The following is a 16,952-nucleotide window of genomic DNA, read 5'->3' as shown; positions in this document are numbered from 1 at the left end:
AGCAAGGTCAGAGGCTAGCCATAAATCATATACCGGATAATCAGAATAGAACCAGGGATACAGAGGACCAGAAACACAGGAGACCAGAGTTCAGCAAGCACAGGGGAAGCTATGTGATGTTCTGGCACCTGCTGTAATGAGAGCTGGTCTTAAGTAAGGTGAGCATTGGGTGTGTCAGCAGATCGGCCTGCAAAGTCCCAAGCAGGTTGACCTCTGCTGGCAGGAGGTGGAAGTCCCAAGAAACTCCAGAGTCTGATGCCATCTGCAGGTAAGACTGAGGATTGCAAGTTTGACATGAAGTGCACAGCCCCCTAGTGGTGGATATAGAAAGTACATAAGTCCCGCACACACTGCCACCAGCAGGTAGCTCAAGTCCTGAACAGGTTCCTAACACAGAGTGTCAGTAAACAATGGTATATAGTCTGGCTGAGCGGTGTACACAGAGTGTCAGTAAACAATGGTATATAGTCTGGCTGAGCGGTGTACACAGAGTGGCAGTAAACACAATGCTATATATAGCGTGGCTGAGCGAGGTGCACAGTGGCAGTACACACAATGCTATATAGTCAGGCTAAGCCGTGTACACAGAGTGTCAGAAAACACAATGCTATATATAGCGTGGCTGAGCGAGGTGCACAGTGGCAGTACACACAATGCTATATAGTCAGGCTAAGCCGTGTACACAGAGTGTCAGAAAACACAATGCTATATATAGCGTGGCTGAGCGAGGTGCACAGTGGCAGTACACACAATGCTATATAGCCAGGCTAAGCCGTGTACACAGAGTGTCAGAAAACACAATGCTATATATAGCGTGGCTGAGCGAGGTACACAGTGGCAGTAAACAATGCTATATATATAGTGTGGCTGAGCGAGCGGTGTACTACTGTTCCCAGCAGCGACACACAATGACTGGGGGGGACCCTGGCTAGCGTGGCTGGAGAGCGAACTACCCTGCCTGCCTACCCAAAGCTAAACCCACAGAGAAATGGCGGAGATATGACGTGGTTCGGGTATTTATTTACCCGAACCACGTGACCGTTCGGCCAATCAGAGCGCGTTCGGGCCCGAACCACGTGACCCGTTCGGCCAATCACAGCGCTAGCCGAACGTTCGGGGAACGTTCGGCCATGCGCTCTTAGTTCGGCCATGTGGCCGAACGGTTTGGCCGAGTACCGTCAGGTGTTCGGCCGAACTCGAACATCACCCGAACAGGGTGATGTTCTGCAGAACCCGAACAGTGGCGAACACTGTTCGCCCAACACTAATCCACGGTACAAACACAATGTTCCAAAACTGCTTGAAGAAAGGGTCAGACAGGTCAAAATGGAAGAATACCAGCAGGCCCTTGTGGAGACTTTAGAGAAGAGATTGACATCCTCCCCCTCCTCTAGCCAGTTGTACGCCGACAGACTGACTTCCGCAAACCCAGGACGACCAGGAGGGCAGCAAACAACGCAAGCCGCAGCTAGTGCCCAAAAGGGAATGGTATCGGCAGTGTCCTTGGAGTGGGAAAATTTTCGGACACCCATGCAGCAGCAGCCCACTGAACAGCAAGCGTGCAGATCCACCTCCAACACCGATCGCCTGGAGAAGATGGTCAAGGACTACATGTCAGATGACGTAGCTGTGTCGAACAATCCATCTGCACCCTTCAACTATTGGGTATCGAAGCTAGACACCTGGCACAAACTGGCAATGTACGCAATAGAGGTGCTGGCTTGCCCGGCAGCCAGCGTTATGTCGGAACGCTGTTTCAGTGCTGCCGGAGGCATCGTCACAGATCGGCGTATCCGCCTCTCCACAGAAAATGCAGACCGTCTGACTCAAATTAAAATGAATCAATCCTGGATTGGAAACGACTACGCAACACTCCAGGACCCCAACCAAGTAACATGACCAATGAACATCTGGGATGGTTTAGCGTTTCCGGTCCCTGTTTATTGAACCTCTCATCTGTATTACATTTATGACTGCATGGCGGCAAAAAGCATTGCTGCTATATCCGCACGCTTTTTGTCCTCATGCAAGGCCTGGGTTGTTGTGTCTCAAAAAGCATGGCCTTCTCCTCCTGCGCCTGCTCCTGTTCCATCACGTCTGCTGCTGCTGGGTTAGCGTTGCCGCGTGGTCCCTGTTTATTGAACCACTTATCTTTATTACATTTATGACTGCATGGCGGTACAAAGCATGCTATCCGCACGCTTTTTGTCCTCATGCAAGGCCTGGGTTGTTGTGTCTCACAAAGCGTGGCCTTCTCCTCCTGCGCCTCCTCCTGTTCCATCACGTCTGCTGCTGCTGGGTTAGCGTTGCCGCGTTGTCCCTGTTTATTGAACCACTTATCTTTATTACATTTATGACTGCATGGCGGTACAAAGCATGCTATCCGCACGCTTTTTGTCCTCATGCAAGGCCTGGGTTGTTGTGTCTCAAAAAGCATGGCCTTCTCCTTCTGCGCCTGCTCCTGTTCCATCACGTCTGCTGCTGCTGGGTTAGCGTTGCCGCGTGGTCCCTGTTTATTGAACCACTTATCTTTATTACATTTATGACTGCATGGCGGTACAAAGCAAGCTATCCGCACGCTTCTTGTCCTCATGCAAGGCCTGGGTTGTTGTGTCTCACAAAGCGTGGCCTTCTCCTCCTGCGCCTCCTCCTGTTCCATCACGTCTGCTGCTGCTGGGTTAGCGTTGCCGCGTGTTCCCTGTTTATTGAACCACTTATCTTTATTACATTTATGACTGCATGGCGGTACAAAGCATGCTATCCGCACGCTTCTTGTCCTAATGCAAGGCCTGGGTTGTTGTGTCTCAAAGCGTGGCCTTCTCCTCCTGCGCCTCCTCCTGTTCCATCACGTGTGCTGCTGCTGGTGCTGGGTTAGCGTTACCGTTCCCTTTTCCTGGAACCTCTTCTCTGTATTACATTTATGACTGCATGGCGATAAAAAGCATGTTACCTGTGCAAAGAAACATGACATTTTCCACATTTAAAAGACAGTTTTTCCTTTGAAACTTTACAATAAATTTTCTCAAAAACTATAAGCTCTTTTTCAAATATTTTTTTTCCTCTTGTACCCACTCCCAAGGTGCACATACCCTGCTAATTTGGGGTATGTAGCATGTAAGGAAGCTTTACAAAGCACGAAAGTTCGGGTCCCCATTGACTTCCATTATGTTCGGAGTTCGGCGCGAACACCCGAACATCGCGGCGATGTTCGGCGAACGTTCGCAAACCCGAACATCTAGGTGTTCGCCCAACACTAGTGAGACTGAGGGACGAGTGGTTATATAATGCAGCGCTGATCAGCGCCGCCCAGCCCCCTCCAGCCAATCCTGGGATCAGCTGACCAAGGGAGTCAGCTGATCCCTCTCTGCTTCCCATAAAGCTTCTGTCTTTCCACGCGCGCGCATGTATTCCTCAGCCTATGTGCACAGGAAGGCTGTATCACATCAGACACATGTCGCCGCGCGTAACCCGCCGGACTGGACACGGAAGTAGCCGCCACGCCGTCAGAGCATGCGGCGGCTACTCTGCAATCCTTCACAATCCAAGAGAAAAATGAGCTTGCTTAGGGATTTGTAGGATTTTAAAATCCAACTCACATACATTGGCCAGGAATCAAACCCAGGCCTACCACTTGGAAGGCTGCTATCCTAACCATTATACCACCAACATAACACACTACAATGCTACATGCTGAAGCCAGCCTAGCATGTGCCATTATGATATATCCAAGGGAAAAATGAGCTTGCTTCGGGATTTGTAGAATGTCAAAAGCCAACTCACATACATTGGCCAGGAATTTTTCCGTCAGAAACCAGAATTCTGCAGAATTTCTTAAAAATCCGACGGAATTTCAAAGCGACGGAATTAAGGGCTGGCGAAATCCGCGAATTCCGGTGCAACGGAATTTGCTCTTTCCGATCATCCATACTCACTGCACACACACACCACATACACGGTATACACGGACTGTACACACACACACACACACTGTACACACACACATACACACACACTGTACACACACACACACTGTACACACACACACACACACACACACTGTACACACACACACACACACACCACATACACACTATACACACATTGTACGTATACACACACACACACACAAACACACTGTACACACACACACACACACACACACACACACACACACACACACACACACACACACACACACACACACTGTACACACACACACTGTACACACACACACACAAACATACTGTACACACACACACTGTATACACACACACACACACACACAAAAACACACTGTACACACACACACACACACACACACACACACACACACACACTGTACACACCACACACACACTGTACACACACACACACACACACAAACACACTGTACACACGCACACTGTACACACACACACACAAACAGACTGTACACACACACACACACACACACACACACACACACACACACACACACACACACACACACTGTACACACACACACACACTGTACACACACACACACACACACACACACACTGTACACACTGTACACACACACACACACACACCACACTGTACACACACACACACACACACACACACACACACACACTGTACACACACACCACATACATGGTATACACACACTGTACACACACACACTGCACACACACACACACACTGCACACACACACATCACATACATGGTATACACACACTGTACACACACACCACATACACGGTATACACAGACTGTACACACACACACACACACACAATATTTCGATTACGTCTAACTATGGCATACAAAGAATTACTATAAACTATTCAGTTCTTGCCCTCTCCTCTCTCTACACAATCCCAGGACAGACAATATGCCAGAAGAGACGTCAGGATGCCATGAAGCAAAATGTGTTGGGAAAATATATTCCTGAGTGTGATAAAAAAGGTGTCTTCACACCCCGACAATGCTGGGGGAGCACTGGATATTGCTGGTGTGTGGACTCTGCGGGCAACAGATTCCCTGGAAAAGAAACTCCACCCGATGTGCCGGGGCCAATTTGTAAAAGTCACGGTAAGACTTGAAAACCCCAAGTTCACTAAATATGCCTGTGATTGATATATTGTAGATGAATGTATTCTGAAATAATTTACCTCATTCCAGCCACAGTGCCCCCTGTCTGTAGCCACATCACCCTCATTCCAGCCACAGTGCCCCCTGTCTGTAGCCACATCACCCTCATTCCAGCCACAGTGCCCCCTGTCTGTAGTCACATCACCCTCATTCCAGCCACAGTGGCCTCTGTCTGTAGCCACATCCCCTCATTCCAGCCACAGTGCCCCCTGTCTGTAGCCACATCACCCTCATTCCAGCCACAGTGCCCCCTGTCTGTAGCCACATCACCCTCATTCCAGCCACAGTGCCCCCTGTCTGTAGCCACATCACCCTCATTCCAGCCACACTGCCCCCTGTCTGTAGCCACACCTCCCTCATTCCAGCCACAGTGCCCCCTGTCTGTAGCCACATCACCCTCATTCCAGCCACAGTGCCCCCTGTCTGTAGCCACATCACCCTCATTCCAGCCACAGTGCCCCCTGTCTGTAGCCACATCACCCTCATTCCAGCCACAGTGCCCCCTATCTGTAGCCACATCCCCCTCATTCCAGCCACAGTGCCCCCTGTCTGTAGCCACATCCCCCTCATTCCAGCCACAGTGCCCCCTGTCTGTAGCCACATCACCCCCATTCCAGCCACAGTGGCCTCTGTCTGTAGCCACATCCCCTCATTCCAGCCACAGTGCCCCCTGTCTGTAGCCACATCACCCTCATTCCAGCCACAGTGCCCCCTGTCTGTAGCCACATCACCCTCATTCCAGCCACAGTGCCCCCTGTCTGTAGCCACATCACCCTCATTCCAGCCACAGTGCCCCCTGTCTGTAGCCACATCACCCTCATTCCAGCCACAGTGCCCCCTGTCTGTAGCCACATCACCCTCATTCCAGCCACAGTGCCCCCTGTCTGTAGCCACATCACCCTCATTCCAGCCACAGTGCCCCCTATCTGTAGCCACATCACCCTCATTCCAGCCACAGTGCCCCCTGTCTGTAGCCACATCACCCTCATTCCAGCCACAGTGCCCCCTGTCTGTAGCCACATCACCCTCATTCCAGCCACAGTGCCCCCTGTCTGTAGCCACATCACCCTCATTCCAGCCACAGTGCCCCGTGTCTGTAGCCACATCACCCTCATTCCAGCCACAGTGCCCCCTGTCTGTAGCCACATCACCCTCATTCCAGCCACAGTGCCCCCTGTCTGTAGCCACATCACCCTCATTCCAGCCACAGTGCCCCCTGTCTGTAGCCACATCACCCTCATTCCAGCCACAGTGCCCCCTGTCTGTAGCCACATCACCCTCATTCCAGCCACAGTGCCCCCTATCTGTAGCCACATCACCCTCATTCCAGCCACAGTGCCCCCTGTCTGTAGCCACATCACCCTCATTCCAGCCACAGTGCCCCCTGTCTGTAGCCACATCACCCTCATTCCAGCCACAGTGCCCCCTGTCTGTAGCCACATCACCCTCATTCCAGCCACAGTGCCCCGTGTCTGTAGCCACATCACCCTCATTCCAGCCACAGTGCCCCCTGTCTGTAGTCACATCACCCTCATTCCAGCCACAGTGCCCCCTGTCTGTAGCCACATCACCCTCATTCCAGCCACAGTGTCCCCTGTCTGTAGCCACATCACCCTCATTCCAGCCACAGTGCCCCCTGTCTGTAGCCACTTCACCCTCATTCCAGCCACAGTGCCCCCTGTCTGTAGCCACATCACCCTCATTCCAGCCACAGTGCCCCCTGTCTGTAGCCACATCACCCCTCATTCCAGCCACAGTGCCCCCTGTCTGTAGTCACATCACCCTCATTCCAGCCACAGTGCCCCCTGTCTGTAGCCACACCACCCTCATTCCAGCCACAGTGCCCCCTGTCTGTAGCCACATCACCCTCATTCCAGCCACAGTGCCCCCTGTCTGTAGCCACATCACCCTCATTCCAGCCACAGTGCCCCCTGTCTGTAGCCACATCACCCTCATTCCAGCCACAGTGCCCCCTGTCTGTAGCCACATCACCCTCATTCCAGCCACAGTGCCCCCTGTCTGTAGCCACACCACCCTCATTCCAGCCACAGTGCCCCCTGTCTGTAGCCACATCACCCTCATTCCAGCCACAGTGCCCCCTGTCTGTAGCCACATCACCCTCATTCCAGCCACAGTGCCCCCTGTCTGTAGCCACATCACCCTCATTCCAGCCACAGTGCCCCCTGTCTGTAGCCACATCACCCTCATTTCAGTCACAGTGCCCCCTGTCTGTAGCCACATCACCCTCATTCCAGCCACAGTGCCCCCTGTCTGTAGTCACATCACCCTCATTCCAGCCACAGTGCCCCCTGTCTGTAGCCACACCACCCTCATTCCAGCCACAGTGCCCCCTGTCTGTAGCCACATCACCCACATTCCAGCCACAGTGCCCCCTGTCTGTAGCCACACCTTCCTCATTCCAGCCACAGTGCCCCCTGTCTGTAGCCACACACCCCTCATTCCAGCCACAGTGCCCCCTGTCTGTAGCCACACCTCCCTCATTCCAGCCACAGTGCCCCCTGTCTGTAGCCACATTACCCTCATTCCAGCCACAGTGCCCCCTGTCTGTAGCCACATAACCTTCATTCCAGCCACAGTGCCCCCTGTCTGTAGCCACAACACCCTCATTCCTGCCACAGTGCCCCCTGTCTGTAGCCACATAACCTTCATTCCAGCCATAGTGCCCCTGTCTGTAGCAACATCCCCCTCATTTCAGCCACAGAGCCCCCTGTCTGTAGCCACATCACCCTCATTCCAGCCACAGTGCCCCCTGTCTGTAGCCACATCACCCTCATTCCAGCCACAGTGCCCCCTGTCTGTAGCCACATCACACTCATTCCAGCCACAGTGACCCCTGTCTGGAGTGACATCATCCTCATTCCAGCCACAGTGCCCCCTGTCTGTAGCCACATCACCCTCATTCCGGCCACAGTGCCCCCTGTCTGTAGCCACATCACCCTCATTCCAGTCACAGTGCCCCCTGTCTGTAGCCACATCACCCTCATTTCAGCCACAGTGCCCCCTGTCTGTAGCCACATCACCCTCATTCCAGCCACAGTACCCCCTGTCTGTAGCCACATAACTTCCATTCCAGCCACAGTGCCCCCTTTCTGTAGCCACATCACCCACATTCCAGCCACAGTGCCCCCTGTCTTTAGCCACACACCCTCATTCCATTCACAGTGCCCCCTGTCTGTAGCCGCATTACCCTCATTCCAGCCACAGTGCCCCCTGTCTGTAGCCACAACACCATCATTCCAGCCACAGTGCCCCCTGTCTCTAGCCACAACACCCTCATTCCAGCCACAGTGCCCCCTGTCTGTAGCCACATCACCCTCATTCCAGCCACAGTGCCCCCTGTCTGTAGCCACATCACCCTCATTCCAGCCACAGTGCCCCCTGTCTGTAGCCACCCCCCCCCCCCTTATTCCAGCCACAGTGTACCCTGTCTGTAGCCACATCACCCTCATTCCAGCCACAGTGTACCCTGTCTGTAGCCACACCCCCCTCATTCCAGCCACAGTGCCCCCTGTCTGTAGTCACATCACCCTCATTCCAGCCACAGTGCCCCCAGTCTGTAGCCACATCACCCTAATTCCAGTCACAGTGCCCCCTGTCTGTAGCCACATCACCCTCATTCCAGCCACAGTGCCCCCTGTCTGTAGCCACATCTTATTCCAGCCACAGTGCCCCCTGTCTGTAGTCACATCACCCTCATTCCAGCCACAGTGCCCCCAGTCTGTAGCCACATCACCCTAATTCCAGTCACAGTGCCCCCTGTCTGTAGCCACATCACCCTCATTCCAGCCACAGTGCCCCCTGCCTTTAGCCACATCTTATTCCAGCCACAGTGCCCCCTGTCTGTAGCCACATCACTCTCATTCCAGCCACAGTGCCCCCTGTCTGTAGCCACATCACCCTAATTCCAGCCACAGTGCCCCCTGTCTGTAGCCACATCCCCCTCATTCCAGCCACAGTGCCCCCTGTCTGTAGCCACATCCCCCTCATTCCAGCCACAGTGCCCCCTGTCTGTAGCCACATCACCCTAATTCCAGCCACAGTGCCCCCTGTCTGTAGCCACATCCCCCTCATTCCAGCCACAGTCCCCCTGTCTGTAGCCACAACTTATTCCAGCCACAGTGCCCCCTGTCCGTAGCCACATCACCCTCATTCCAGCCACAGTGCCCCCTGTCTGTAGCCACATCTTATTCCAGCCACAGTGCCCCCTGTCTGTAGCCACATCAACCTCATTCCAGCCACAGTGCCCCCTGTCTGTAGCCACCCCCCCCCCTCATTCCAGCCACAGTGCCCCCTGTCTGTAGCCACATCTTATTCCAGCCACAGTGCCCCCTGTCTGTAGCCACATCAACCTCATTCCAGCCACAGTGCCCTCTGTCTGTAGCCACCCCCCCCCCTCATTCCAGCCACAGTGCCCCCTGTCTGTAGCCACATCACCCTCATTCCAGCCACAGTGCCTCCTGTCTGTAGCCACATCACCCTCATTCCAGCCACAGTGCCCCCTGCCTTTAGCCACATCTTATTCCAGCCACAGTGCTCCCTGTCTGTAGCCACATCACCCTCATTCCAGTCACAGTGCCCCCTGTCTGTAGCCACACCTTCTTGCAACCATTTTTGCACAAAAATTAGCGTTTTCGTGTGAAAACGGACACAATTTTGCATGTAAATTTAGAAACGCTATGCGCGCTATAACGCTAGCGCGACCGTGATAAAAGTTTTCACAGCTTTGTGAATCAAGCCTATATTGTGGACTACATATTGGAAAGTTATGTAAAATGAGACTTGTGCTGCAGGGATAACCGGGAGAGACGGCCCGAACAGCTCACCTGTGGACATTTCCTGGGGAACGTGGGCTGTTTCCATTCACATTTAACGCAAATCTTTTTGTAAAAATTTTGCATTCACATTTTTTACATTGAACTGAAGTCATTGGCCACTGAATTTAGTGGTTAATAGCAAAGCCCCCTTACATGATAGATACACCACACTTGCAGGGTGTGTGGAGGAGGACAATGAGGGTAAAATATATATTTTTTTTTCAAAAGGACATTATAGTTTTTGAGAAAATTGGTTTTAAAGTTTTTGTTCAAAGTGTGGAAAATGTTAATAGCAAAGCCCCCTTACGTCCGAGAAATGTGTGTGTGTGTGTGTGTGTACAGTGTGTGTGTGTGTGTGTGTGTGTGTGTGTGTACAGTGTGTGTACAGTGTGTGTGTGTGTGTGTGTGTGTACAGTGTGTGTGTGTGTGTGTGTGTGTGTGTACAGTGTGTGTGTGTGTGTGTGTGTGTGTGTACAGTGTGTGTGTGTGTGTGTGTGTGTGTGTACAGTGTGTGTACAGTGTGTGTGTGTGTGTACAGTGTGTGTGTGTGTGTGTGTGTGTGCGTGTACAGTGTGTGTGTGTGTGTGTGTGTGTGTGTGTGTGTGTGTGTGTGTGTGTGTGTGTGTGTGTGTGTGTGTGTGTGTGTGTGTGTGTGTACAGTGTGCGTGTACAGTGTGTGTGTGTGTGGTGTTCATGGTGGCATGTGGGAGTCCATTTTTATATATTTCCCACACTCTGAACATATATCCTACTAATATAATAAATGGGACAGTTTGGATGTTTGGATGTTCGGATGTTTGGATGTTTGGATGTTTGTTACTCGATCACGCAAAAATGGCTGAACGGATTTGAATGAAATTTGGCACACACATAGTACATTACCTGGAATAAAGTATAGGATACTTTTTATTCCCATAACCAAAATGGGGGCGGAGACAAATACAAATTTCACTGGAAAATGTAACCTGCAGCCATTCTTACACTGTTACACTGGAGGTGTGTTTAGCAACTAAGGGTAACAATCGTTAATTTGCATATATTCAGCAGTGATGCACTGGGAGACGTCTCAAGCTCACTCCAACCTGAATTATCGCAAATTCTTTCTGTTTAAAGAAAGCAAACTTTTGTTTTTCTTACACTGTTAATGGTAGGGTTCTCAAACTTTGCACAGTTGGGCGTTGGGTGACTAGGATTATTATTCAGAAAAGTGGGTGGAGCCTATAAAAGCCAATCAAAATTCACCTATTGATTTTCAAGGGGAATATTTATATTTCTGCCATTCTTGCACTGTTAATGGCACAAGCCTCAAACCTGGTATAGTTGATCATTGGGTGACTAGGGTTCAATTTCAGAAAGGGGGTGGAGCCACAAATAGCCAATCAGATTTGTTTCATTCCAATGTAAATTACTGTTGCCAAACACCGCAAAGCTCACAAACTTGGTAATTGAGTAATTGATTAATTGTGTGTTAGGGTTAGGAAAGTGGGCACAGCCAACACCAGCCAAATACATAAGCGGGCAACGCCGGGTCATAAGTGGGCGGAGACAAATACAAATTTCACTGGGAAAATGTAAACTGCAGCAATTCTTACACTGTTAATGGTAGTGTTCTCAAACTTTGCACAGTTGGTCACTGGGTGACTGGGATTAATATTCAGAAAAGTGGGTGGAGCCTACAAAAGCCAATCAAAATCCACCTATTCATCTTTAAGGGGAATATTTAATTGATGCCATTCTTGCACTGTTAATGACACAAGCCTCTTGCACTGTTAATCACCTATAACTGGTACACTTGGCCATTGGGTGATTGGAGTTCAAATTCAGGTGGAGCCACAGCCATTCAGATTTATTTTATTTCAATGCAAATTATTGATGCCAAAGACCGCAAAGCTCACAAACTTGGTCATTAAGTAATTTTGTGTTAGGGTTAGAAAAAGTGGGCGGAGCCAGCACCAGCCAAATACATACCTGGGCAATGCCGAGTCATCAGTGGGTGGAGACAAACACAAATTTAACTGGGAAAATGTAAACTGCAGCCATTCTTACACAATTAATTGTAGGGTTCTAAAACTTTGCACAGTTGGTCACTGGGTGACTGGGATTAATATTCAGAAAAGTGGGTGGAGCCTACAAAAAACAATCACAATTCACCTATTGATTTTCAAGGCAAATATTTAATTGCTGCCATTTTTGCACTGTTAATGGCACAAGCCTCAAACCTGGTACAGTTGATAACTGGGTGACTGGGGTTAAATATTTAGAAAAGGGGTGGAGCCACAAACAGCGAATCAGATGTGTTTCATTTCAATGAAAATTATTCATGCCAAAGACCACAAATCTCACAAATTTGGTCATTGACTATTGACAATTGTGTGTTAGGGTTAGAAAAAGTGGCCACAGCCAACAGCAGCCAAATACATATCCTGGAAACATTAGGACATCAGTGGGTGGAGAAAAATACAAATTTCACAGCCAGAATGTAAACTGCAGCCATTCTTACACTGTCTGTCAATGGTAGGGTTCTTAAACTTTGCACAGTTGGTCACTGGGTGACTGGGATTAATATTCAGAAAAGTGGGTGGAGCCTACAAAAGCCAATCAAAATTCACCTATTGATTTTCAATGGAGTGGAGCCACAGCCAATTAGATTTATTTCATTTCAATGCCAATTATTGATGCCAAAGACCGCAAAGCTCACAAACTAGGTCATCATTGAGTAATTGTGTGTTAGGATTAAAAAAAGTGGGCGGAGCTAACACTAGCCAATTACATACCCGGGCAACGCCGGGCGACCAGCTAGTACAGAATAAATAAAAATGCATTTCTATACATGTAGATACATTGAGGGTCATTTTAGAGCCTTGACTTTACTACTTTTTTCATCTAACTTTAACATTGATTTTCTCAAAAACTATAATGTCTTTTTTCAAAAAAAAAAAAATTCCTCTTATTTTCTGCCCTTCTTAACACATCCTGCAAATCTGGCATTTCTAGGAGGTAAGGGGGCTTTGCTATTAATTACTAAAATCAGCGTCCGTTGAAACCTTTCCCACACTCAAAACGAGAACTTTTATATAAATTTTCTCAAAAACTATAAGATCTTTTTGAATTATTTTCCTCCTGTACCCACTGTCCTCCTCCACATACCCTGCACATTTGTTGTTTCCTAGCACATACTGTAGAGGAGGGGTGTGTGGAGGGTGTATAGTTTGTGGTTTTGTCCACGACTAACATGCATGAGCATTGCCTTGGTCCAGAGACTCTGGTGTGGTCACAACCTTTGCATTGCGTATTGCTACACCACTGCTTATTGTTGTAGGCTATCATAAAACACTTGTCAGTGTTCTTTGTTGGAATTAACAGGAAATGAGATGTGCATCAGTACTAATATTCCCTGAGATATGCCACGTTTACCTTTCTATCCAGTATTTGCTTGTTTAATAACGGGGGCCTGTGATATAAACAATCATCAGTCTTATAATTGTCCCTTGTCCACAGAGAACGATTTCTGAAGGGGAAGGTGTGTGATGTCCAGGAACTAACCATGAACTGAAGGATTGGATGACCCTGCACTGAAGGATTGGTTGACTCTGAACTGAAGGATTGACTGAAACAGCATCAAGCCCTGGTTGGCAGAGAAATTCTATGCAATCAATATGATAATAAACTATAATTGCTATCAGCATAGTCATGGTTTGTGTTTTCTTTATTCTCAGGGATGTTCTGGGCCAGGAAGTATTTGGACCATCTACCTTGGTGGATGAGTTTCCTGTTTAAATAGAACATCATGTAAGAGTTGATGGCTCTCGGATATAGACCGGCCATATTAAGCTGTGTGACAAAAGAGGAGTGTGATAGTCAGTAGTAAATTAGCATTGAAGAGAACATATACTATATCCAATGTCAGTGCTGGAATTAACAGGCAGGAAATCCATCCCACCTAAATAACACGGTCAATGTGGCCTGATGATAATGGAGAGATATACTGCATCCAGTAGTAATGATCATAATCAGCTCATTACAATTACGCAAAATTTTGCATACATTTTCGCAATTATGCCTATACGTAATTACGATTTGTAAATGTAATTGATTCTGTATGGACATTCGTAATTTCGCATAAAATGTTGCGTAATTTTTGCATAATTTCGTGTCGACTTTGGCAGTGAATAGCAAATACATACTACATACTACATGCTATGGACACCAAATGTTACTGTCACGATCTGCTCTGCTGGCCTTGTTTCCCTGGACATTTGGATAGCTTCTTATGCAGCTTGCATAATGCAAGTCCGGGGGAAACAGGCCTTTTCTGTCAGCTCGCTGCTGTGGATGGATTTGCATCCACTTGTCATGCAAATTGCTTGCTGGCTTCCTTGGAGGGTTTTGAGTATAAATGTCACTTCCTCCCAGAATTCCTTGCTCGTCATCAGGTTACTGTTTGTTAGTCTACCTGGAGCCTCAGTCTGTTTGGATCATATTCTCGACATTCTAGTGAAGTTAATATTGAGGATTGCATTCGGCATTCCTATTAGTGTGCTAGTATTGTACATTATTTGTATTGCCTATTCTGTCTTGTCTTGTCCTTGCGATTGCACTGTCGCCAGCAGTTGGTGGTAGTGAATCGTTCTGTCCTGAACATAGATCGCATTCGCCCTAGCATTAGAGGCGGTGGATCTTTCTAGTCTTAATCTTGGAGTATAACCTCAGCTACGGTTGCTACTGGTTACTCCTTCTGTCTGTCTTGTTGTGCGGATCGCACTTGCTCTTGCGGAAGAGCAGTGGATCCTTTCAGTCCTGTTCCTTTGTACGGATCGCACTCGCTCTTGCGGAAGAGTAGTGGATCCTATCTGACTTGTTCCTGTTGTCTGTTTGTCCGGAGCAAACGCTTGCTGTTGCCTGAGGTAAGGCTACCGATTAGCAAGCGTTTCTGTTATTTGGTTATTTGTGTTTTCTGTGTTAATTTGTTAGTCAGGGTTGGCGCGTTTTTGTCTCTGCTTATCATGCGGAGACCGCGCCATTAACGTGTTTTGTCGCTGTTGCGCTTCTCATGCGGCGACCGCGTTTAGCTAGTGCGATTGTTATTTTCCTTGGCGTTCTGATTGTAATTGTTTGCTGTGTCTTTCTTACTACACCTGCGTTCTGTCTTTACTCAGTCTTGTGTCTCTGTTACAATCACCTCTCCTGCGATTGGTGTTCTCACTCTGGCCTGTTCTGATGTGAAGTGTCTACCGTCGCTGGGCGGCGACTAGATTGGTAGACATTCACATAGTCTCTTTCTGTTCCAGTTCTCTTCTGTCTTGCTGTCTTGTTTCTGTCTCAAGTCGTGCAATTCCATCCTGACATCTGTGGATGTGCAGAGACTTCTCTGTACTCCACAGCACCACCTGCTGGTTGGAATTCCTCTCCACATATATATATATACATCTATCTACTGGGTACTCTGCTTCCATGATTGTGGGGATTTTCCTCTGCTCAGCTCACACGGCGTGTGCCGACTCTGGAAATCTACCTCAGATCATTACAGTTACATATGTTAAGGAGATTAGTCGGTACAAATAAAAAAAATTTTTTTCTAAAAAGACCTTGTAGTTTTTGAGAAAATTGATTTTAAAAATGCAAAGAAAAAATGTTTTTTGAAACTCTGAAAAATGATTTTTCTTTGCATTTTTAAAATCAATTTTCTAAAAAAAACCTAGAAGGTCTTTTACAAAATTTCTTTTTTGACTTGTACCCACCATTCTTCTTTACATATGTAGCAATTTTGGCAACAATAGCATGTATGGGGGTTATTCTATTAGCCGCAAAAGTTGGCAAATAATTATGCAAAATTTTGTGAAAATTACACAAAACATTATGCAGAATTATGATATATTACTATTACATACAAAATTAATTGTGATTTTCTTTGAAATTTCGCATTAAAATGCGTGATTGCAAATTTTGATGCAAAATTTCGACCCACCACTGGCACCCTGTATAAAAAGCAGAAACAGACAGTATGTTAAAAAAAACAATTGAGCGCTATGCAAGGTTGTAACATTGTGAGAATTGGCTCAGACTTCTCTAGGTAAGGTAGCCCCGGGGAAATAGTGCCACAATGGGGGGAATACCGTTGGTAATGCCATACAAAAGAAAGAAATGTGCCAAGTAACTCTGGAGAACCTCAGATTGTTTGGCCCTTGCTTGCAGAGTACTCCGACCATTCCATCTGGGGGTGAAGATTTCCTGTTGTTCACATCAGCTGTGGAGATGCCCCACTGTTTCAGCAGGTCATTTCCCTCTGTCAAGGTTTTATTGATAAGGACCTTGTTAGTTTGGTGGGAAGCCCCACTTGCATGAGACCTGCTTGTCTCTGAGAGCTGCTGTAATTTGTGGTGAAAGAAAGCCTGGTTTGCACGGTCATTGGTGAGAGATTGCCAGAGAGGGAGGTCCTGGATGGGAGTTGAGAATGTCTGACCTTTTCTTGTTGCAGAGATACAGGCATATTTAAAATGATAAAAATGTCATTGGATAATAACATTGCAGGTGATCTTTTCTGGTAAGGTAGGTTCAGGCAATCTGTGTGCCCGATCTATAACTAGTTCATGCACCGGAGCATTAGGCTAGGTGGCATTCACAATATTACGTACGTATTTTCTGTGCCCGTCTGCAGATACTGACTCCCATTTTCACATTATGGTAGCGATTCTGATCATCGGAATCCACAATCTTCTCTTTTAGCCACTTGACTTCCGTGACAAACTCTTTGTGGGTGTCCACAAGTTCATTGTGTGCGTCTGTGTGGTCAGCAAAGTTATGTTCTATATGCGTAACTATAATGTTAGTAATTGCTGGTTTTGTATGACTGCTCAGATAATTTTCTGATATCTGTATAGAGAGTTGATCTGAAGGAGAGCATAAATTATTTCAAGGAAACCTGATATTAATCAAAAGGAAAAATTCCTACATATCTGGGGCTCCCTCCAGCCCCCTTCAGC

General features: G+C 48.1%; 1 long non-coding RNA gene across 1 annotated transcript in view; it reads left to right on the top strand.

Moving 5' to 3' along the window:
- Positions 1 to 13,654, top strand: part of LOC137570296 (uncharacterized) — a 72,488-nt gene extending 58,834 nt beyond the window's left edge. The window contains exons 2-3 of the long non-coding RNA XR_011030995.1: positions 4,868 to 5,077; positions 13,471 to 13,654. This is a non-coding gene — a long non-coding RNA (uncharacterized lncRNA). The remainder of the gene's footprint in view (positions 1 to 4,867; positions 5,078 to 13,470) is intronic.
- Positions 13,655 to 16,952: the final 3,298 nt, after the last annotated feature.

The sequence above is a fragment of the Hyperolius riggenbachi genome, chromosome 4, assembly GCF_040937935.1.
Source record: "Hyperolius riggenbachi isolate aHypRig1 chromosome 4, aHypRig1.pri, whole genome shotgun sequence".
In the NCBI taxonomy this organism is placed as follows: Eukaryota; Metazoa; Chordata; class Amphibia; order Anura; family Hyperoliidae; genus Hyperolius; species Hyperolius riggenbachi.
This window is presented reverse-complemented; position numbering and strand designations above follow the sequence as displayed.